General features: G+C 39.4%; 1 long non-coding RNA gene across 3 annotated transcripts; it reads right to left on the bottom strand.

The window, feature by feature from the left end:
- Window positions 1-99: 99 nt before the first annotated feature.
- Window positions 100-22,296, bottom strand: LOC143694503 (uncharacterized). 3 transcript variants are annotated; one of them, XR_013183002.1, is made up of 5 exons: window positions 22,102-22,296; window positions 21,528-21,619; window positions 6,193-6,402; window positions 284-479; window positions 100-204 (listed from the first exon to the last, which is right to left on the bottom strand). It is a non-coding gene; the product is annotated as an uncharacterized LOC143694503 (long non-coding RNA). The 3 variants fall into 3 exon arrangements; XR_013183003.1 differs by having other exon boundaries at window positions 284-372; XR_013183004.1 differs by lacking the exon at window positions 284-479.
- Window positions 22,297-24,173: the final 1,877 nt, after the last annotated feature.

Genomic DNA, 24,173 nt, shown 5'->3' with positions numbered 1-24,173 from the left:
AGCATTGCTGGGAACCAGGCACACACAGCACCAGCAGACCCCCCTATAAGAACAGAGAGCCAGCCCTCTGCTCTCATTGTTAGGATACAGGCCTAATTACCTTCAGGTCCAGCTCATTGTGCTCCTGTAGGAAAACTCAGCTGGGAATCTGAAACATCTTGCATTTCTCTCATAGCTGCACCAACAGGCAAAATAATAGAGGCTCTGCAATAATTAATTTACAAAAATAATCATAAATTGTAAATACACCATCACATGAAAACATCATTGTTGTAAAACTCACCTGAGAGAGGCCAGCCATTGTGCTCTGTCACCTGCAGCTGTGAATACTTGGGCTGAATGTGATCCATGCAAAGTCCCAGAGACAAATTCCTGCAGAAATATTTGGGTGGAATTGCAAGCTCACCCTCAAGAATTATTATGTTTTGGTGTCAGAGTCTGAGCTTAAGGCCAGAGTTCATTAAAGACTTGTCAGACTGCTGTAAGAAAAGAAAAGCACACCTATGTGGACTTTTCCACTCAAACCCATGCTCTGAATATCTTCTATTCTTCCTGACAAGATTTAAATAACAATATTGGTCCTGTCCAATATGTTGAAAGGTTGGTAAAGGAACCAATAAAAGTTTGCAATTTATCAGGCATGCACCTTGTTATAAGAATCTGCAATAATTTGAGTAGCAATGATGGTTTCTAAGAGAATTGCCACATACATAATGCCAGTGCTTTCCAGTATTTTCTGCTCCCTGTGGGAGGATGGACATATATTACTGGAATTTGCTTTATAATGATGCACAAGAAAGGCAGTTCATACTCCCAAATCAATTCTTATCTGACTTTTTAAGATCAAGACTACATGTGATTAAATTTCAGAATAGATACAAGTGCATGCTACTCCCACTCTAAAGGAATATTTCAAAAGCTCTTTAATAATATTTGTTCATGGTTTTATTCATATTTATTCTTTCCTCTTTATGTTCAACATATGTGTTATTAAGTCAATGAAATTTAAGAGTAGCTTCTGAAAGATGAATGGGAGCACCTTACTTTACTGAGCAGCTGGGTGAAGCTATACCAAATTACAGGGCAATGTCTGTTCTTACAGTGGGATAAATCTGGAGGAAACTGGCTCAAATTGGTAATGTTAACATCTTTTTGCACTGGGATAACAAAGCAGGACTTGGAGTCAATCTGTCATAGCAAATGAAATGGGGAGGGCAATGTGCACTTGGTCAGCAGTGCTCAAGTGACAGGTACTTGAACTAAATGCAGCTCACAGGTACCACTCATTCCCCAAGAAACCTCCATCCCACATTGCAGGTTCTGTTTCTCTCATAAGAGTCTTCTCTTGAACATATTTAGCTTTCCTGTAAGCCAGAAAATGCTGAAGAAATAAAACAAAAATAGATGAGTTGTGAACTTTACTATTGGATTGACTAGGCTTGCTGATAAAAAGCCTGTATCTAAAATCAAGACATTATATTAGATTAATGATCCAGCTACCATGCAGCAGCAGCAACGTATTTTAGTTACAGCGTTTTTGGTTGGCTGAATAAAATAGCTTATTTACTTGTAAATACTTAAATAGAAGCAAAAAACATCCTAAGTGACTTACATAATGATCCTTCTTAAGAAATGATGAGATATTCACTTCTGAATCTATTCATGAAGAAAAATTAATACAACCATAATAAGAATGGGTACATTTACCAGCCAGATGACAGAGGAAGATTCTAATAAAATAAGCAATACTCATAACAATGTCAATTTTCTTATTCAGAAATATTCCAGAAATGAATTGTTAGAAGTGTTTTTCCTATTAAGGATGCTTTTGTGGGTGATGGATAGAAAAAATTAATTAACTTAACCTCCCATTGTGACATTGTTCCAACTGACATCTAACCTTGACCCATCTCTTCCCTCCTGTATTACATTCACTTGTTTATTGTATATTTCGCTCACCTGTATGGTATTTCCCCATGCCACATGATAATTTGTAAAGTAGCAATCATGTTTTGAAAACTCTGGTAAAATTGGTATATAGAATTATATATTGATACATATTTTTAATATAACTATTTTAAAAAGGACATTAAATAAAAAGTTTAACTGAGAAATTCAGATAGTTATTTACTAGACAAAACTCTGACCTTCAAATGACAGTTCCTTCAGCATCCCACAAATAAAGAACTAAAGAAATACATGAGAGTGCTTAATTGTCATTGTTTTGCACAGTGCTCAGCACAGTTGCAGTCTCCACTTCCCCAAAACTTGTGAGTGAGGTGATGTGCACAAACTCCCCCATTTTCACTGAATGAAGGATAAGTCTATTTAAGCCCAGCCCATAGTGAAGGAGCTGAGGAACTGCTTCAGTGAGTCCAGAGTGACCTGGAAAGGCATTTTCAAGTCTGTGTTCCCTGTCCACAGGGGTTACAAACCTAAATCTGGATTTGCTCTGGGGTGAGGGAGCTCACAATTGCCCCTGCCACATGGCTTAAGTGCACGGAGGTGCCTGTGTTTAGATTAGGGGACACTTGGAAATGATTATAGTTCTTTGACAAGCACCAGGAGATGGAGCTCCAGACTGCACAGCACAATTCCTTGGTGCCAGAACAATGAAACCTGTTATTTCTGCACTGTTAAATGCTTCTTTCTTTTCAGCTCATCATTTACAGGATTTCTTTAAATCATCTCTCTACTTATGGGAATTAAATGCTCCTTCTTTGAAGCTCTGTATTAACCCCAGGGAGCAATTGCTAATGTTTTTCTTCATGGATCTACAGCCTAAAGTTAAAGAAAAAAAAAAATCTGATTAGGGAGGAATCAGAACAGACATTAATTTAAAATAGGTTTTGGGGATTATTTTGGTAGAATATAGTAACTTCATCATCTTTTCAGTTTTACAAGTGTATGGAAATGTTCAAAAAGTAAAATTCTTTGGAAAATATGACCAGGTTACAAACCTAAATCTGGATTTGCTCTGGGGTGAGGGAGCTCACAATTGCCCCTGCCACATGGCTTAAGTGCACTGAGGTGCCTGTGTTTAGATTAGGGGACACTTGGAAATGATTATAGTTCTTTAACAAGCACCAGGAGATCTATCTCTCCCTACTATCTCTCTTTAGAAATGGAAGGCAAATTTTTTGTGATGTAAAAGCATAGTAGTTCGAAAGGGGAGAAGGAAACAACATGAAAGATATCCATGATACAGTGTGTGTATTCCTTCACTGGCATTTCAAAAATGACACATTTTGGGAGTTCTAATAATTTTAGGTCACATTTAATCACTTCTGTGAAGAAAAAGAAGTCATTGCTTTGTTCAAAGCAGTGAATTTTGGAGCTGTCTGAGAAATCATCACCTACTTTGGAGGTCTAACAAGAAAACTGTTCCCATATGTAACCTAAGAGCAACATTCTAATAAATCTCTTCAAAAGTAAAAATCCCTCCATGAAACAAAATAGGTTTAATTCTGGTTAGCCTCCCACCTCATGAGAGGCCTGATGTAGCAATTAACCTAGTTTTAACTGATATTTAAACTTAAAGTGTATGCACGTGCTTTGATCTCTAGTCAGTTTTTTGATACCAATCAGGGAGATTGTCTCCAACATCCCAGAGCTGCAGGTTTCTCAGAGCATGTTGCTATTAACTTTTCCCCAGTAAAACAGTTACATGTTGAGAATAAAACTTTAAAAAGCTATAAAGAGGCTTAAGAACATAATTCATGCTGACTTTAACTTTTTGTGTATGTGTCAATATATTTTCATTAAATCACAGTAAATTAAACTGATTTTCCCCCTCTGTGCTATGTAAGATTAGAAGATACAGTAAAAAACAGACCTTGCTTTTATGCTATAGTGTTTCAAAAGTGTCATATTAATTCTGGCAAAAATAGTCTACAAAAGAGCTTTATGCTAGTTATAAATGTTTGACATAGGAAATATGTGAAAGACCAATTATGGGCTGATCAGAAATATCTCTTGACATTTTTAGAGTGCAATGTGCAATGTGAGAAGGGTTCACAAATTTAATTATGACTTTTCCAAATAGGGTTCTCCAACTCAATGGGAGCCACCACACTTACTGTTTTAAGGAAAGATAGATTTTTATGATAGAGGGAGGGAAAAGAACATGTCTTCAGGCTGAAGTGGTTATCAGTTTTTAGATCAATCACCCTTATGTAAGTTTTTCCATTGGTAGCAAGATATTAAAATATTTACAGCCAACATATATCACACTGAATGGATTGTATGAAGGAAAATGGAAAAATGAGAATATAATCAACATGCAGACTATAGAGCTTTCATTAAAAGTCTATATAAGATAGCTGTTAAATAACTTACCTCAGAATGCCTTGCCAAAGATTAGAGAACGAAGTCTACTGTAAGCTTAATGTTTCTTTTTAATATTTTTAAAATTGGCCTTACCAGTATACCATTAAAATTTCATTTTCCTAAATTACTCTTTCATGTTTATACTCAAAATACTTGGAAATACAAAACAAGAGCATACAAAAGATTCTTTTCTTGATTTGTGAAATTCATAGAATCAACTGGCTCTTTGGGCTGCTAGAACTATGAACAGAATTTCTGTTGTGAAGGCCATGGGCTGCCCTCACACCCTTGTTACCACAGCACACCTGGATGGGACCATAGCAGTGCAACCTGAGTGAATGTACAGATTCTGCTCGAGCCAACTGCCCAAGGCTGCAAAGGAAAAGAGGAAAACTCACTCTAGACAGTTAATTCAGAGCCCTGCCTGTGGTCTGACATCAGCACAGGTACCACCTCTGGGTGCTGGTGTTCTTGTTCTGCTGCTGGGTCCTTCTGCTTATGTAGAACACAGCCTCCTCTTCATATCGAAATAAGAAACTGGGCTCAAGAAATGCCCCCAAAGTCAGAAAAATATTAGTTTAAATGTGTGCAGCGTCCCAAACTTTGGTCTGTTGTGGATAAGTGGTGCAAGAAAGATAACTAGTCCCAGTTTTGGCTATTAAGAGGTGGTCAAATAAATAAAACACTGCTATATTTTCACTACTTCAGATATGTTATGCAGTCATGAAGAGAAAAAGCCTCTTCTGGTCTGTTGAATTGCAAATGCTCCCTATGTGAGACAAATTTCTGTATCAAAATACAGTTAACAATACAAAATGATGAGAATTCCTGTTTCAGTATGATAACAGGATCACAGAAAGTGCTCTTGTTACTTCCAGAAAAGAGGGTGGGTATATATAGAATATGCCTGGTAGCAGCTTCTATAATTAACATCCAAAAGTAGTTAGCATTGTAATTCCCTGTTTTCAATCACTTATAGCTTTATGAAATATCTCCCTTTTGTGCTGCAATTTTCATCCTGGATTTATGCCAATGTCAGCATTTCAAAGTATGAAGAAAGTCTTCTGTATTCCCAAGAAGACTGAAAATGCACACTCACAGGGGTGACTGGTCCTGCAGTTCTGTGCCCCAAATGTTTGAATATTGCATTTTGCTAAGGACTGGACCTTGCCAAGGCCCAAGACTTTGTCCCAGGAGTCAGAGTTAGTGATTTGTTCATATGGGAAAGGAAGATCATGTACTAAATGAGCTTATGCTCAGGGAATTGACACAGGGTTTTTTTTCCCCCAGTTTCCCCAAAGGAAAACCTTTGTTGGCTAAGAAAATTAGAAAAATCTATCCAACCTCCCACCTTTCTCTTTTAAGTAGCACTGACAGCTGCCTTACATACTGATAGTCCTAATTGCTTATGTTCCAGTAGCAGGACACATGGACACTTGAAAAGAAACCAGGCAAAGTTCTCATATCTGTGCAATGCTCACCCACATACTTAAGCATTGTCCCAGTTTAGAGCAGGAAGAAAGAAAAGATTTTTGGTGTGATCACAGTTTTCATAAATACCTGCAAAGTGTAAAATTTTTGATGTGTCTGCAGTCATAAATATGTCTGTTAAGCATGCAGTTTTTAAAGGTCAAATAGGACTCTTTAAATTTCTTGCAATTACAATCTTTACTCTGAAAGGATAGTAGTGGGTGCTTACTCCTGAACTGTTTGTGAAATACAGCAAAATGAAAAAAGGTCCCTAGTCTGTAAAGCTATAGTTTAATACATGGCAAAAGGAAAAACCTTTTGCCTATCAAGCTGGTAGAACCCAAGGTGCTCTTTTTGTTAATGGATGTAAACATTAAAAATAAATTAGCTCACCTATACATGTATCCACTTTCTTGTGGAAGTGCACACAAAGAATCTGCGATGTTTCCTCCTTCTGTGTTCAATCACATCTTTGCCTTTTAAGCATTCAGCAAAATTAAGGCCAGTTTCATGGAGAGTTTAAGGGATCTGCTAAGGTCTTTCTTCTTTTCCTCTTCACCTCCAGCATCTCTGCCACCCAGGGAGATCCAGGGAATGCTCTAGCTTAGAAAAGAAAACAAAAACTTCTATATGGGCTACTCTCCCCAGTGATCTGCTGCTTTTAGGCCCTTGGCTCTGTTGATCCATAACTTATTGCTCTGAGCCCAGTTTCTCTCCAATGAATTCTCTTCAATTCATATTAGAAATGGAAGGGAGAAGTGATGTAACTCCAAAAACATTACCTTCTCCCCTGTGGATTGGTACATGAACATGAAGTTGGTACAATGTACATGAAAATGTACCAACAAACCAGCAGTACCTACAGATTCCCTGCTATGCCAGCAGCTGTACAAATAAAAGCACATATATAAAGGAGTCATAATCTTGGCTAAGTGTAAAATACCACAAGAAGAAAAAGCATCTTGACTAGCAGTAATTTTAGCTTGATTTTGGGCAGAGAACCTATGGATGTAGTGGCCACACTACAAGGGCAAACCCAACAGTACTTTGTGTTCAGCAATAGGAAAGTAAAATTGCTCACTCAAGGACGCCCAATGCTTTAGGAGCTGGCTTCTATTCTCAAAAGTTTTAGGCAGTTCAGAGTCAAAAAGTGGCCAGATGTATAAATATGTGGCCACTTAAATTTGGAAAAGATGCTTTAAAAAGGCCCCCAACAGAGGAGGTGCTGACTCCAGCAGATGCAGAAGAGTCAGTCACTCTTGCCCAGCTCTGAGCACCACACACACAGAGCTGCTTCCTGCACTGCAGCTGAGCAGACACCTCCGCACATCTGACCCAGACAATTCCTACAGTTCTTACCTGGCACTCTTGCCTTAAATAAAGAGATAAGAAGCAGACTGTGTATTTTAGCCCCCTTCTTCTCTCCCCTCTTAAATTTTTAAAAAAAATCTTTTACCTGGTCTTTAAAATAATTATCTGCTTACCAGCTCTGTTATTTAAATTGTATATTAAAGGTACCTAATTCTCTGTGCATCTGCCTGTACTTGTGCATCTCCTAGACTATCCTGGTAGTTTAAACACTGGGTCCCTTCAGCTGAGTCTGAGGCCCGTCATCGCAAGCCTGATATCCTTCATTTTACAATAGCAATAAATGCCACAAACACATTAAATTTTTTTTCTTGATTTTGTCTCATTGATATTGAATTATGGTTTCTGATAGTTTTCTTCTTCTTTGGCTCCACAGGCATCTCCTAATAATTTTTCCCAATTAAGATTGGTACATTTAGCCCAACAGAACTGGACAGGAGTCCATTTGCACCCATAGTGCAATTTTGCACTTGGATAAACCCATTTTCAAGTGAAGAAAAACCCAGTTCCTTGTCCTAATAAATGGTGTAAATGGCCAAATCCTCAGAGCTAAATAGTGGATACAAAAGAGCTCTTGTTTGATAACCTATTGCCAGCCTCCAGACAAAGGAAGAATTCTTTGACAACATTAGAAAATTCCTAAAGTCAGAAAAACAGAGATTCAGCAAGTGATACTTCCTGTAAATTATACAGCTAATCCCTAAGGATAGGAAATATGAATCTGTGGAATTAAATGACAGTTTTCAGATTGGTTTTTGCCAGAGGTTAAGCCAAAGGCTAAACTTGTCCTCACTGAGCAGGAGGCCACAGGCATGAGGCTCACAGCTGAAGTGTCCAATTACTGTGGTTAGATCAGGTTCAACATTGTCCTTGATGTGTGTTGGCTTCCTCTGCCAGCTCTGAGACAGTGCCCGTGTTAAGTTCTCTTTAAAAATCCTTTTATGGTTATTGATCAGCATTTGTCCAAGAACCATTCAGGGTGCACTCAAGGGATTACATAAATGATTGGCAAAAGTCCACAAAAAGGAACTTGGTGTGGGTGAGCATCAAGCATCCACTAGTCTAAATTTGGATTTGAGCACTCAATTTGGATAATAGTTAATTACAGCACTGAAATTAGTGGCCATTGGAATAAGGAGTTTCAGAAACGACCAAGGGCCAAACCCATAACTCTGTTTTTACACATCTTCAGCCCAATTTAAGCGTGTTAGCTAATATACACAACTTGTAAACCTTTCTGCTTCTGGAGACAATGGTGGCAGTATTGCTTGATATACCACTAAGTAATTGGCTGATGGTTCTGCTTAAGTAGAAAATTTGACCTTTTTCTATTTTTTTTTTTTTGCTACTATCAGTAAATTATGCCCAGCTGAACTCTATAAGCTTCAAGCTTTTATTCTTCTCTAATGAATAAGCTATTTACTTCATTAGAGTGATGCTAGGCTTACAGAAGCAGAGTTTTCACATGGCAATAAAATGGCATGTGAGTGGTTATAATGGCACTCCAAGATATCCCTGTTATATTTAGTAATTTATTATTATTCCTTCAATTATATGCTAAAGATAGGAGGTTAAATATTGTCAGGCTGTCATCACCTTTATATAGAGAGTATATATAAATTGGAGAGACCTTTTTAATGGGGATATTTCCTTCCAAACAGTGCTAATGGCCATTGGGTTGGATGAGCTGTTTTCAAGACCCAGCTCACACTTGCAACACTGTGCTCTGGTACTCAGTGACATATTTTAGCAACCTCAGTGGAGGGGACCAGACTTTTATGTTTTACAAAAAACTGCATGTTTGAGGCTTCCCAAGACCTCACAGAGTTCTGTCTTTCTGACTGTATTCCATTCCTTCATACAGAGTTAGAAATTTTGTACAAAGGGTGGTGATGCCACCTGTCAAACAAAATTCCTCATTCTAATAATTCTAGGGAATCAGCCTCACTTTTTAAAGAGCATTGAGGTTTCTCTTCTGCAGCTCCATGCTCTCTGGAGGCTATTTCTTGACAGGTAGAGTATGATGGCTTCCAGTTGTTCAAAAGTATGTCTCTTGCCATCATTGTACATGGCTAATTGCATTTTATAAAAATGGTTTGCAAGTGATTTGTGAGGGAGATGTGCATTATAGCTTGCACTTCATGCTCATTTCCAAATTCATTTATCTCACATAAGTGTTTTCTAAAAGTCAAGAACTAAAAAATATAACTAGGAGTAGTTTTCAGAAGTCTATTACTGCAAGTTCTTCTACAGGGAAATGAACAAAATAAAGTTTAAATGCTTCTTCATTGCCAATAGCTCCCCTTGATCCAATTATAACTTCTTTACCTAACGTTACACAAGACTGATTTAAAGATAACTGCCCAGATTGATCTGAGAAGAAATGCATTAAAACATTTATGTTATTACAATATACACAAAATGCATTAAAGTAATGAGACCAGCCTGACAGAAACACACAAAATCAAAGACTTTCACAGGGGAGGTTGAAATGTCATTTTTAACACACCCAGCAGAGAGATTACAGCTTTTGTAGAAGAAGAAATTACATGCTTTTTTAAGGCTCCCTAATAAAGAATCACTCAGGCATATTGTAATGGTTTCCAAATTATATGGTATTTTAATCCTTTGCATTTGTCTTTGTATTATGTAAGTTAGATTTCTATCAACATTTCAACACCCTTAGTCAAATTATTATCTTTTCATTACTTTTTCTTTTTCATAGGAGTAGCAGTACTTATTATTAACTGTCTCAGTTCTAGAGACCATTCTTGGTCTCTCTTTCAGGAAATTAGGGGAATTTTTGTTTCAGCTTTGATTTTGGATCAGCAGTAAAGTATTTTTACATAGATTATCAAAGAACTTTGAAAACTAGCTCTTAAAACCTAAAGTCAGCTGAATGGCTGTTGGTAACAGCACAAAATCCTCAGATTCTTCTCTCAGAAGTAGTTTCTCCAGCTCCAAGTCCGATGGCAAGTTATGCACCTGCAGCACGAGTGCTATTCAATACCCAGCACAAAGTCATACCTCCTGATGAACAAGAAGTTTTTACTGTCAAAGCAATGGTGAGGGATAATATGGAGGTCTAATAAACACACTGGACAAATCGAGAGGCACAAATACTAAATATCAAGAAAATCTAAGCATTCACATTTTTCATGTCCAAAACTCTACTTTCTTATTCCATCTATTACTAAAACATCTCTCACAGTTGAGAAGGCCACAATACACAAAATATCATCATACAATTCCAGAAGGCTTCAACCCACACAGAGTAACACCATACCTCTTCAGAGGGCTGCAAGCACCTGCCCTTCTTGTTCTTTAGCCCAACCTTTTATCCCCTCCTGTTGATGCCCTGCACCTGTGTGCCCTCTGTTCCCTGTGGTGGTTGGTCAGTGCCCCTGGGCACTCCATGGCTCATTGCTGTCAGTGCTGCTCACAGCTGTGCCCACTGGGGATGAGGCTGGGCCCAGCCCCACTCCCAATCACCACAAACTGTGTGTGCCTACAAGTGTCCAGCTGGTCAATTGTCAATGAATGTCTGAAAGTTCAGCAAAAATATAAACCAAGTACAAACGTTTTTTATAAATGAACAGATAAGCTAAAAGTTAATGTTGAGAGGAGATAGCTTCTAGGCTTGTCTGCAGTAACTTTTCTGGTGTGGGCCCAGGTGGGCCTCAGCTCTGATCTGGGGTGTATCATTTTCACAGTAGGTCTAGCCTGTAGTTTAAGAGGTGCTAAGCCCTCCCCATTTCCACTGTTATTAAATAGCAACCTCAATAAAAGATTACATTTTTAAGATCATCACTTCCAGAAAGCAAAATTAATCAGTACTTTTCTGTTCCTTGCAGGCCAGGACAAAGGAGAGATTGACTCCTTTGACCATCACAGCCCATTTTCTAATTTTTATTGTCTGCAAGAGCTGGCCTGGGCCTTTTGCCACTGTCACTGACAGTCAAACATATGATGTGGTGACTGGTTGGAGACAGGCAGCCATCACTCAGCAGGAAAAACTGCATGTTCTGGCAGGGCTCAGGTACATCCAGGGGAACTTTCCAGGAGAAACAGCCTTAAGGACATTAGGGGCAGCCTTTGTGTTTCCATGTTACAGAGATTTCAATGTACTTTGGGTGTCACAGCCCATTCTTTGGCTCCTGTCCTAGATGAGAGAGGCTCCAGGTAGAGAACCTTGCGTTCAGGATTTTATGCTCCCCTCTGAGAGTGGATGCAATTGTCTGGCAAAATTTGCCCCTGAAAACTTGAGCTTTGTCTTGTGCCTATTTACCAAATGCAGTGTGAATGAAGAAACGGTTGTGAAAAAATCAGGCTTAGCATGAATTTAGGTGTGGTTCAGAATGATGCACCTGAATTTTAGAAAGCTTAATGCTCATTAACTACAGAGAGTTTGTTGTGTCTCCCCAAACCAAGACACATCACCCCTAAAAACCACTTAGTTCTTGAGGATGGTTCAGCACAAGAGTAGCATGGTGTAGGAAGGGCTATAGTTTAAAATAACTGCTGACAAAGAAACTTCAGTGGGAAACTTGCCAGGCTTATAAAAGGAAAAGATACCATAGCAGAATATAAAAACAGATAAATAATAAATTGCAACTTCGTCTGGAGCTGTGGAGTGTGCTAGTATTTACGGTTTTGAAAGGTTTTATGGAGAAAATATTTTATTTTTTATGTTGTGAAATATATAGCAACATAAAAATGTAATGGTTGGCTTAACCTATAAAGAGTTTTTTAATCAGTAAGTTCCTGACAGAAGGTGGAATTTGTATCTCAGTACAGATTTTTTTTTTCTTTTAATTTTCAAAGTTCAGGATGCCTTGAAGTTGCCTGACGTTATAGGATAAATTTTCAAAGCTCCATGCAGGAGAGATGCCAACATGAAAAACATCAAGCAAAAGCTGAGTTATGTTTGTGCATCTCCTGTGTTGTGTTTTGATAATTTCTCCCATATATCTGCATAAAGATAGGGTTTGTGAGCACAGTGAAATTATAGATTGAGCTGGCTATTTTCCTTCTTCCACGTTATGTGGAAATTAATAAAGTAATTAAATGTTACATTTACTGTTCATTGAATTACTTGGTTGTTTGGTAATTATTAGTGTGATTACAAAGTGACATAAACAACTGTGTGGCTCAAATGTGCAATTATGTACAATATATGCTGAGCTGACACACAGAGAACATATTCCCCTGATTGTGCAGGTAATTAATAAGTGCTCATGCAAAGCAGCCTGTGCTAAGAGCTGTAAATACTGCAAGAGAGTCCATTTCTTGTTCAGCTTGTGCTTGTGTTTGCACTGAAGCACACTGCCAGTGAGGTCAAACAGAGGCAATTTGACTTGTTCATTGCTAAATGTCATTTAAGTGGATGATAAAGGCAGTTATGCTCACCAGCAGCTTCCTTGTCTGGCTGCTTTGTCTCTCCTGCTGAGGCACCTGTATACAATGGCACACTGTTGTAAGAAAGTGGTAATATCAAATTACCAGAGATTTTGAGGATTTATCTGATTCTGGTTTTGATTTCTATAGTAATGTTACACAATTCTGAAAAAGAAAAATTTTCTATGTTTGCACATGGCAATATTCATGTTATTCTTTCCAATTTCTGGTCTATTTACTGTAAAATAAGACTACATGTGACTGCCATGTCTATCGTCTGCTGTTGTCTGCTTTCTGACTATAATGTCTGCTTTCTGACTATAATAGAGATGGTGTTCCTCCATTTCCTGAAATAATTTTTGAAAAGACAGCAGTTGTTCATCAAAAATGAATGAAATCATGACTCACAAGGTTGGACCACAGCTACCCCATAAACCATAGCTGTGTAGTGTTTTGTAAGGGAGGTCAGCCACAACTAAACACTTTTATACCAGACATCTGGTGGGTTCCACCTTTGCTAGGAACAAATGAACTTTGTGTATCTTTAATGTATCTGACTGTGAAAATGGAGGTGATCTCAACTCTGCTCCACTTCTTTAACTGCACTGGCCTTGAGCTTGATTTTGCTGGCTGGGATGCATATTAAACCTATAGAGCTAATGTAGGTGACAGTAGCAAACGTCTTCTTCTGCAGCCACTCAAATTATGCAGAAGAGAATGAGCCATCCTGATACCTCATTCTTTCCCCTCCTTTCCCTTTTTCTTCTTGCATCTATTCTACACCATGCTGAAATATTATGCTTCTCATTGCAGTGAAGTGTTTGTTAGGTTAAGGCTGTGTATAATCCATTCATGTGTCTCGACACACTAGTTATTCTCACTAGGCTGGAAGGGAGATAAAGAAGAGCAGCATAAAACTAGGACTGTACATATATGTTACAGACATTTTCTTCTTCTTCCAAAAGCTCTGGAACCTCTGGGATCATATGACCTTGAAGAAAAATCTTCCACCAGCACCACAGCACAGTAAGTTTGCTTCACCCTGGGCTGATGATTTCAGCTGTGTTTTCTGCATTGCCTCAGTAATGTCTGTAAATCTTGCACGTTTTGCTGCTAGTGCAGGTCCAGGTGTGGCTTTTGGTGTCACTAGGTGCTGCTGTTTCTTCAATCCTTTTGGCAATTTGAGTCATTTCCAGAAGAACTTGCACAGACTGATTTATGAGGGCATTTGGCTTCTGCAGAGAGGCAAAACAGAAGGAAGCTTGGGAGGAAGAGGCTTGGATCTGTGTCCCAGACAGCTCTGAATGTGAGAGAACCGATGCAATTCCAGTCTGTGGATAGCCAGTATTGCTGTGCCCTGCTGTGCTTCACACTCACTGTGACCTTCAGGCCTGTGCTGTGCTGCACAAACCTCAGCCCTGGGTAAACACGCCCAGCTCAGCGAGCAGAGGAGTCTGGGGCAGGTCCTGCTCTGTTCTACCACTCCTCACATCCACGGCACCTTGCCTTTTGCCAGGGGTGCAGCAAGGAGTTGGCATGTGAGCACCCCTGCTGTTTGACAGTGGAAGGGAGGAACAGAGTAGTTTTCATGGAGGAAAGTCACACGAAGTTGAATGACAAAGGGTAGAATCTCTTTTATGGACATGGTGTGCTGCACACACAGCAGAGGCCCCACGGGTGTTTAACTGCTCACAGTTCCTGCTGTCTAGAAGGACACAAGATTTTCTATGCTAATCTCTCCTTTTAATGCCAGCTCTAATAAATGGCATAAAGTTGTCCTCCACAAAGCCTCAGAGGATTTCTTACTGCAAGCACCTTAACAGACCAGCCCCTCCTGCTGCAAAGCACCCACACCCTGGGGGGCCAAGAACAAGAAAATAGTGCTCAAATGAGATAACCTGAATATCCTATATAGTCTTGGATGAACTACTGGTCTGCACTGTGACTTGGCACAATAAGCCCCTGGTGAAGGTATTCCCTGTGTATTATCATCAGCTACAGGTGAACAGATACAATGGACTAAGCCAGGATTTATTGAGTTCTGATTCATTAAGAGGCAGAGGCAGGTAGACTACAGCAACGAAGTAGGATAAGCCATGCAGGGGACAGCACTCAAATTTAATGCCAGGAAGCAGCTTCTGTGAAGATGAAAAGACAACATTCATCCTGATATTTCTCATGCTTTCTGATTTATTTTTTTTTATGTAGTGGCAACCTATGCTATTGGAGGCAGAAAATGGATGGTCTGAGTGGAAAAGCTGTGAAAGAAAGAGCTTCTGCTATGGCTCTGATCTGCCCTGCTGGGTGCACACAATGGGGCATTGTATTAAACCCTTACAAAGTGCTGTTGCCCTCCTAGGTCTCTGGCTTTTTTTGCAGGCTTGTAAAATGGTATGCACAGAGATAGTTTTTGAACAATACAATCAGGCTATGTAAAATAGTTTGCTGTCAAGCAATTAGGGCAGGGATCTGGACCAGATTTAAAGAATCAGATTTGTCTCTGAATGCTAAGAGGAACAGAGGAGAAACTCATGAAGAAAGAAATAGTGTTAAGTTAATACTAACCCAGTTTCTGGCTTCATTTTCTAATTGCCATGTTCTTGTTGTAAAATGCTTAGAAAAGCAGAAACAAAATTCAGTGTTTGCACTTCTTTCACCCCTTGCCTCGTTTTATTTTGTCAGCACTATGGTGTGACAGACAGAGACAAGGATGAAAACCCTGCCATTTAGCTGTTTCTGAAACACAGCAACCACAGCCAGTGCTTGAGAGCTTGCAGGCTGATATCCACTCTGATATATGTATCAGGAAATGGAGTCATCATATTGGTTTTGCTCACGGGCAAACTCTTTCAGCCTTTCAGTGATATTTGTGTGAATGCTTTCTTTAGCTCTTTTCTGCAGACCTCAACAAAGTAGTCCCTTGCACTCTTAAAAGAAAGTGGGAAACAGAAGATCAATCCTGTAGAGCTTTACCTTCCTGGGTAGGCTTTCCTTTCAAGAAGTCTCTGTGCCTTTTTCCATTAGGGAGTTATCCTTTCCCTCATTTTGCTGCAGTACATTTTGAGCCTGCTTAGTGGGCTGATAGAAAAGCAGGGCTTAACACATATTTTAGACACAGATCTCATCTCTTTCTGGACATCTTTTTGCAAAAATGATGGTAAAATGATATGGAAAAGTCAGAGGATACAATTGTCACTGGTGTGATGATGTCACTTTATGCTGTTGTTTTTCTGTAGACAAACCAGTAAGGTGTCACCTCTTGATGGTTCTTTGATAACCCAACACCATCTTCCATTAATTTCCTTGGGAACAAAGTGCACTCAGTGGAATGTAGCTTTGGCACTGGAGTCAATGGGAATGACTTTTTTGACCTCAGTTTGCTCTGGACAGGGTCCATGGTGTCCAGCAGTGAATTTATGGTGCCACCTAAACCCTTCAGGGTATGCATGAGTCATCTCTGTGGTGCTGAGGCAATCTCAGTAAATAAGAAGAGACAGCTTCTTTCTCAACAGGTGAACCAAATCCCCAAAGTAAATTTTTTTCCCCTCAAGGAAGCAAAAGGTTAATTTGAACTGCTCATGGTCTTCCATGAATCAAATGAAGTAATCCCATGCCTGAGGTTTAAAAGCATCCGTAAATTAGAAGGGTGTAGTGTGCAGATCAAAAAGAGGGTTATCAAAGATTAATAAAAAGAGAGAGAGAGGCAAGAGAGGGAGAGAGACTCTGCTAGAAACCCTCTCAGAAGTCCAACCTGGAAAGTACAGTTCACCTACTTGGGGTCCTGTTAGCACACACTGTATTGTACAGCTCAGGGCAACAATATAAAAACATCAGAAGGAGGATATAAGGTAATTTGAGAATGTGGAAAATAAAGTCTGAAAAAAAAACAAAAACCCAAAATGAGGAATGAATATATGAGAATATGTGGAGAAAAAAAATGTAAAAATCTAAGAAAAAAAACTTCTCAGCTATTTTATCCCGCATGAAGCTTGATTATTTTTTAATGCCAGCTCTATCTGAAAGGCAAGTTATATAATGAAAATAAGGGAAAAAACAGCTTTTTTTCTGGAAAGTAATTCATTAGGTGGAATGAAAAACTGATTTCTTAGGGGAAAAAAAGAAAAAGAAGCTGATCATGCAAAGGGAAAAACCTTGTATCACAGAAGGAGTAGTGATGACTCTGTGGGACCAACACATTTTGTGTTCTCTAACGGTGACAAAAATTTCCCCAGGCCAAATTAAATTTCCAGGAGTATTGCACGGGATTGTTCATGTATCCTGATTTTTAGCTAGTAACTGAAGTCCTCTACAACCCCTAATGCTCAGTATTAAACAGTGTGAATTAGTTCATGCCACACCATGCAGGGTACAGGATGGCATTTAGGAGGCACTGTGCAAGGCAAACAGTGAATTGTGTCCTTTTGCAATGGAGATGTCACAACAGTCCCCAGACCAGCAAGACTTGCACATGCCTGACTTGGTCCACTTGGGCAGAAGCTATGAAGCTATAAGACAGAATCTTTCACTCACAACAAAAAAATCAAACCAAACCCACAATTATGCCATTGGAACCCTGCAGGCTCAATTACTTTGCATGCTTGCCTCTGGTTAAAATTTTATTGAAGTGAGCAATCTTCAGGAGCTCATATTTTGTACAGCAATCTGTGTTGCCAAGCAGCAGTGGGAAGAGCAGAAGATGGAGCAGAAAACCAAAAGACAATGCAGAAAGAATTTCAAAACACTGTAGAAAGGTGAGAGAAATCTCATGCCTAATTTGTTTTTAATAGATAATTGTTTATGATTGAAAAGTGTGGGGAGAAAACATTAACATTTGAGTTGGAACAAGCAGATTAAAACTTCCCTCTCACAGTGGCTGTAAAAGTCTTGACCTACCAACACTGCAGCTACATCAGGGTCTTGGCACAGCTCTCAGCTGCCAGGCATGACACCTTGCCAAGGTGGGTGGCTCTGTGCTAAACAGGAAACCTCTGCATTTAACATCCCCATGAACAGAAGCAGAGTGGAGAGGGAATAGGAGGAATGAAGAACAAAACACACAGCAAAGACCTGCATATTTCATGAGGACTCATTTTCAGTGGAAGTCCCTGTATAGAATGCTCTGACGTATCATCTTTCTGAGAGTTTGCCTGTAATATGAGACAGCACATAATCTTGGATTGTGTTTTCACACACAGCAAATTCCTTTCAAGGGTTTTGTCTTAGCAAGCAGACAAAGGCCTTGACCCTGTGCAGAGTGCTGTGTGTCAGCCCTCACTGCTGGTTCCCAGCAGCAGCTTGTGCTTGTTAGGACCTGCAACACTGAAATACCCTGGCCCATTTCTCCCTTTTATTCCAGCCTAGCTGGGCTCTGCTGCTGTGTCTGCTCCACTGAGGTCAGAGCCTGTCTGCCCATCTCCTAATTCTCCTATATCACCTTCATTTCTCTAGAAAAGAATGGTCAGTATTTTAAAAGCTGTGCAGGTAGCCTGCCCTAAAAGTTGTGTGCATGTATAGGGAAGGCCAGTCAGTATCCTGGCTCTGCATGTTTATCAGTGGCGAGATTAACCCCTAATGCTGACTTTTTGGGGCATGGTTCCAAAGGATGCACTCAGGTTAGCATGACTCCAGGCTAGTAATTTTGATTATTTTCAGTTTATCCTGTAATTTATCACAGATTTAAACAATGCTATCATCCTTATTGTCCTCCACTGGAAGTTCTTTCAGTGGCCAAGAAAAGGATGGCTTCTCTAAACCTCTTAGTAAGGCCCTGATCCATGCCTGTGGAGGTACAAATGAAGTTCCCTCTTGCCTAAATGAGCATTGGACTGGATCCTGAAAGGAGAGCAATCCTCATCTTAGTGTTCACCTTTCTTTGTGGTTGAACTGGCCTGCAAACTGCTGGAAAACGTGGACTGGTTATTTCAACAGCCTTAATGGTGCAGACTTAAGTCATGTTAGTAACTCATGAGCTAACATCACTGAATATGTTCAGATTATTTCCCTTTAATATGATGCTAATTAATTGCTGAGGAGCATCATACTTGATTTTTTTGTGTCAATAATTAAAAAATAGTGATTTGAATAAAAGACCCAGTGGTTCAATTAGAAAACAGTACTACATGTTGAAAAAACAAAACAAAACAAAACAAAACAAAACAAAATAAAATAAAATAAAATAAAATAAAATGCAGCACCATGGAGATAGCAGGTAATTAACTTTTAAAAATGCACTCAAATCTGTCCTTCAGTTACAGAAGTTGTCCAAAATATGTGAATAACAAATCAAAATAATTGTTCCTCACTATTACTATCAATTCAATTAAAGTCTAAAACAACTTCTCATCATGACTATTCTGAAAGCTTTGAAAACTGCTGTATTTCAGCATTCCCATTCATGGTCTTCAGCTTCTAGAAATTCATTTGAGAAAGCAACCAAAAAACTGAACCATAAACCACTATCAACTTTGTATTCCAAGAGAAAGATATTTCAAAGTTTTATATCAACATTAATCACCAGCTGTCAGTTAAATAGCTAAATAGGCCAACTCTAAATACACCAAGATTTCACTGCTGGTATTTTGAATCTGCATTTAAATCACCCTTCACTCCCATTCCATAAGCCAATGAATATTACTCCTATTTTCTGTGAAGTCATGTTCCTAGTTTCTTCAGAGCCTGCACTGAGGTTATGTCCTGCATGGTATCAGAGGTTGTGCTGTTACAGCCAGATGTCAGCAGTGAAACAATTCCTGCTGTACTTTGGGTATGATATAATAGCAAGAACCCACCTCCTGGAAAATATCTATTAGTACACCAATGGTTCTCTTTATTGTAGCCCAGGTTTTTCATTGTTCCTAAGCTTTTATTGATTTTTTTTCCCCCCTCAATGTTGTGCTTTGATTGCATAAATGCACACGGGCCTCGGTACGCATCTGGAGATGTATTTGTTATTTATACTGCATGTGATCACCAGTGCAGTTATAAAACTTCAGTCACCCAGCCAGGGAGCAGAAATAGTCTCTCACAAGCTGAACATCCATCTGCACAGTGTGCTCTATGCATAGATAAAGGCAGGCCTCTCAAAATGGGCACGGGCTGGATTATGCCTTCAAAGATCTTTGTGCTCCAACAGAAGACACTTAAACCATAACCACTACAGCTGCAGGGGGATTGCCTCCAAAACAGATCCCTCAGCCCACCCCTCTTCCCTCACACCCAGTTTTGCTAGCTGGCTTCTCCAACAGCTGCTGCTCATACATTTTTTGTCCTAAAGAGAGGTGCAGAATGAGCAAGGCACCTGCTAGTGTGTGTGTTCTGTGGCAGAGACATGCTCAGCATGGAAGGCTGGGGCAATATTTTAGAGGGAATGTGAATGTCATGAGAGCAGAAAGGACAATGGCGTACCAGAGGATTGTGTCCTTTTAGGACCTGTGGCTTTTATGGTCACATATTTGAACAACGCGTATTTGATGCAAGATGCTTCTTAAAGATCTCACTTTATGTAAAATTTTGTCTACATACCATCAAAATTTTGGTTCTAAGTTGCTGTTCAGCTGTCTAAGGTGGTTCTAAGGTGCTGTTTGAAAGTTACATATGAGTACCCTTGAGATTTTTACTCCACAAATCAAGGAGTAGTTTGCAAACCAAATTCTCATCTTTGAAAGTGTTAGTGGGGCCTTTTGTACATGATGTGCTTATTTTGTTGCAGTTGTGATAACAATGACAGAGAAATTGAACAGGTGTGGTACAGCAGAGAGAAAAGCCTTGATTTGACACCCTTAAACAGTTTCAATCAACAGGAACATTCAGCATCTTGCAGAATAATCGAATGTTTCCTCGTGCAAGTATTGATGAAGAACAGCTCACAAATTTGGAGTGGCACAGCAACCCCCTCTCTGATTGCAATTGCCACTGACTACCTTTGCAAAATGAAGAACATGTGCCTGTGTGTTTGCACACCTGATAAAGAAACCCAGGCTCTGACAGTGGTCTGATTATCAACTGCACAGCTGAAGCTCTACTTAACTACAGAGGGTCTAAATAATTCATCATTGCACAGGCTGGAGCAGCAGTGACTGAGCCTTACTGGGTAGGACAAGACTCACCTGTCTCCACTGACTTCCCCAATCTATATTTTCAACTGTAGGGATAATGGTAAAGATGTGCACACAGTAATTTTCTAATATGGAGTAACTAAAAATTATTTTAAAATTTAAATAAGTTAAAAACCTTACAAAGAGGCATATATTGTTTTCACAGGTGTTGTTACATCTGGAGCATCTCTCTGTCTCTAGCTAACATATATTACATGTTTTTGTGTAGATTAATTCCCTATTTAAAGTATTGTTTCAATGAGTAAATTAAGCACAGAGTTGTGCTATTCTTCTCTCTTTCTTGTGAGGAGTTAAATCCTCTTTATTTTACGCTGGGCTGGAATAGAGTTGGGCAGGTTCTTTCCAATCCTTAATGACTTTTCCTTCTGACTTCTGAGTTAAAACTTCCAGTTAGGAATTTGCTTTGGGCTGAACATCTGAATCATTAGGGTTGGAAAAGACCTCCAAGATCATCCTGTCCAAACTTTGACCAAACACCAGCTTGTCAACTAAACCACAGCACCAAGTGCCACACTGAGTTGTTCCTTGAGCCCTTCCAGGGATAGTGATTCCACCATCACCAGTCCTGCTCCCTGTCCAGTCCATCCTAATCCCTGACCACCCTTTTGGCAAAGAAATCTTCCTGATGTCCAGCCTGAACCTCCTCTAGCAGAGCTTGAGGCCATTTCCTCTTGTCCTGTTGCTAGTCCTGAGAGAGGAGGCTGAGACCCACCTTTCAGGAAGTTGTAGAGAGTGATAAGGAAAATATGAACAGACTCATGATATTCTGAAAGCAACTGGAAAAAAACCACAACAAAAAACCAAAAACCAACAAACAAACAAACCAACAACTCCACAAGACCTACTTACATGATGAACTAGTCCAATCCTCAAAGTGCTTCACTGCTTTATGTCCTCAGTATTGGAATTTGTCTCTCATTTTCAGCCTTCTTCCAAATATTCTAAGGTGGAGTAAAATAGAGTGGTTTTTAGAAGATTGAAATAATGGTTGTTGAAAAATAAAAATATTTGCTTTGTAAATGCAAACTTGCTGCCATTCAAAAATGGTAGGAGGTTTATATCTGCCCCCAGCAAAAACACTAGAAAGCAGCTCACAGTGGGTGAATATTTTGAAGATTATGAGGAAATGGGTTATTTTACCTACATAATCATTTCGTAGCCTGATTCAAAGGCTGGTTTTGTAACTGAAAAGCTTGTCATGGTTGAATATATACTATATGTTGGCTATCTTTTATGAATTTCGTTTGCTCTGGAAAAGAAAACAAGAGTAAATAAATACTCATTCCATCTTAATAAACCTATCAATAAATCTATTCTGTGTAAAAGTATGTCAATGATCTTGAAAGTTCAAAGCCAATCTTCTAAAAATTGTGCAGACATGATTTATCCCAAGATATTGTTCAGCTGGAATGCTGGGTCTTACCTCAATTCCATAAATCAAGAGTTATCCTTTTGTTATCATTTGCTCTTTCCACAGAAATAATTTGTTACAAATTAAGTTCTAACAAATTGCCTTGTTATCTTTGCTGCACAATCAGTTCTTCCCAACCGCAGGCACAAACCTTTGGAAAGGTTTACAGAGATTGATGTGGTGCGTTGGATGTGCACCAATAAGCCAAGATTGCTACATGTGATTGTTTCATAACAATTATCACAGATATTTTAAAGACAGCTTTTCTTTCTTTTGGAAAATGTGGGCTGGAAAAAGAAGCAGCAGACTTTTAAACAGACCTTATGATTATGACTTAATTATCTTTTCAGAGATATTTACATTTCAGCCTGCACCTGTTTTTCTTAGGAGAAACTAGTCTTTCCATGCTCTAGTTTATTTTCTTTTGTTTTTCTTCCCCCTGTCTCTGGTCCCCCATTGTTATTTGTATTCCTCTTTTAGGGCAGAGGATAACCTCAAGCAAAGGGGCCACAAAGACTTTCTGGGAGCCATCCTGTGTTTACCCTCTGATCTCATATGGACTTTCAAGTACTATTGCTCTCTTTCAGCCCCTAATCGTCCCCTGACAGAAATATTTAGTGTGCACATTTATATTCTTTCCTCCAGGATACTCACTCACAAGACTGTCATACCCACCTCAAACAAAAATATGTGCCCTCAGGAGCAGGATAATCTCCTGAGTGAGCAAGCCCAGGGTTTGAATGGGTGAGTTATTCCCATGCTGACTCTGGCCACAGGATATCAAACTTGCTTTAGCATTTTCAGGGAGCAATTTGCATAGCACCAGGCTTCACTGTAAAGTCTTTATTTTTTTTTCCTGTTTATCACAGCTTGCCTGCTTTAAAAGAAAAGATTTTGTTGCTGTCCTTTTTTTATGGATTCTGCTGGATGTATGTATTCTCTGTGATCCTCCAAGCTGTTGCATGTTAGCCAGACCCTTTGTAGCTGCCCAGGACCCTTCCAAGAGGATACCTGTAGCACTGGCCCAGGCACTGAGGGTGGCTCCTCAGTTCTGGAAATAAAATCTGCACTCTTAACCTGGTTGTTCAAAAGCAGAGATAGATTAAAGGCTTTATACATACAGTTCTGCCTGAGCTTTATAGGGAAAAGGGTCCACTGAGTTCAGTGGGGGCAGGGTTAGGATGCAGCATTTGCTCATTCTGAAAACAAAAGTGATGCCTGTAGGGCTGCCCAGGATATCCCCACACTTTGAGTGACATGGATTTCCTGCTGTGCACACATGCAAAACCTGCATCTCCTCAGTGGGGAAGACAGCTTCATATTTATTTTATGCCTGGAAAGCAAGGAAGCCTGCTGGCTCCTTAAGATGCACATTAGATTTATGTCTTCCTCTAGGAATTAATGAAACTGCAGGAGTTATGATGAAAGATATGGAGTGATTTATGAATGTCCATCACAGTTAGTCATTTTGCTTGTTGAGGAGGTTTCCAGGTTTTATGAACGCTGCTCTTGCAGGTTCATTGCCTCTTATATATGAACAATAAATGTCCTGTTTCATGGTGGAAAAATGGCTTGATAAAAAAAAAATAAAAGGCAATGTCATAAGGAGCATTTATAAACAGCTCCAGTGTGAAGCTGTGATCTGATCACAGCCATTCACAAAAAACGAGGAACTGTCACCTGGAAAGAGTCCTTCAGAGCAGGGCAGTGATAGATAATAAAAACCAGTGCTCATATTGTGGGTTGGGAACTTGCTGCTTGACCCTACTTGCTATAAAGTTTGATCCTTCAGACTCTGATCTTTCACTCTTGAAGCCAGTGGGAGTTTTTTCATCCTACCACTAAGCAAATCACAGGACTTCAGTGGAACTAGTCTTTGGCTCTGTATGTCAAATGAAGCAAGTGTGTGAAGGAGTGACATCAGAGAGCCAGAGCCCACCTGAATCAAAACATTCAACAGTGAACCATGGAGTGGAACAGCCTTTGTGGTATTTGTTTTCACAGGGAGATAGATGGCTTTTGTAAGCTCAATATCTTTTTTTATCCCAAGGCAGGCACTTATTGCTTGTGGTTGTGTTTGCAGT

The sequence above is a fragment of the Agelaius phoeniceus genome, chromosome 7 (genome assembly GCF_051311805.1).
Source record: "Agelaius phoeniceus isolate bAgePho1 chromosome 7, bAgePho1.hap1, whole genome shotgun sequence".
Lineage (NCBI taxonomy): Eukaryota > Metazoa > Chordata > Aves > Passeriformes > Icteridae > Agelaius > Agelaius phoeniceus.
The sequence above is the reverse complement of the archived record's forward strand: the minus strand, read 5'-3'. Positions and strand labels throughout refer to the sequence as shown.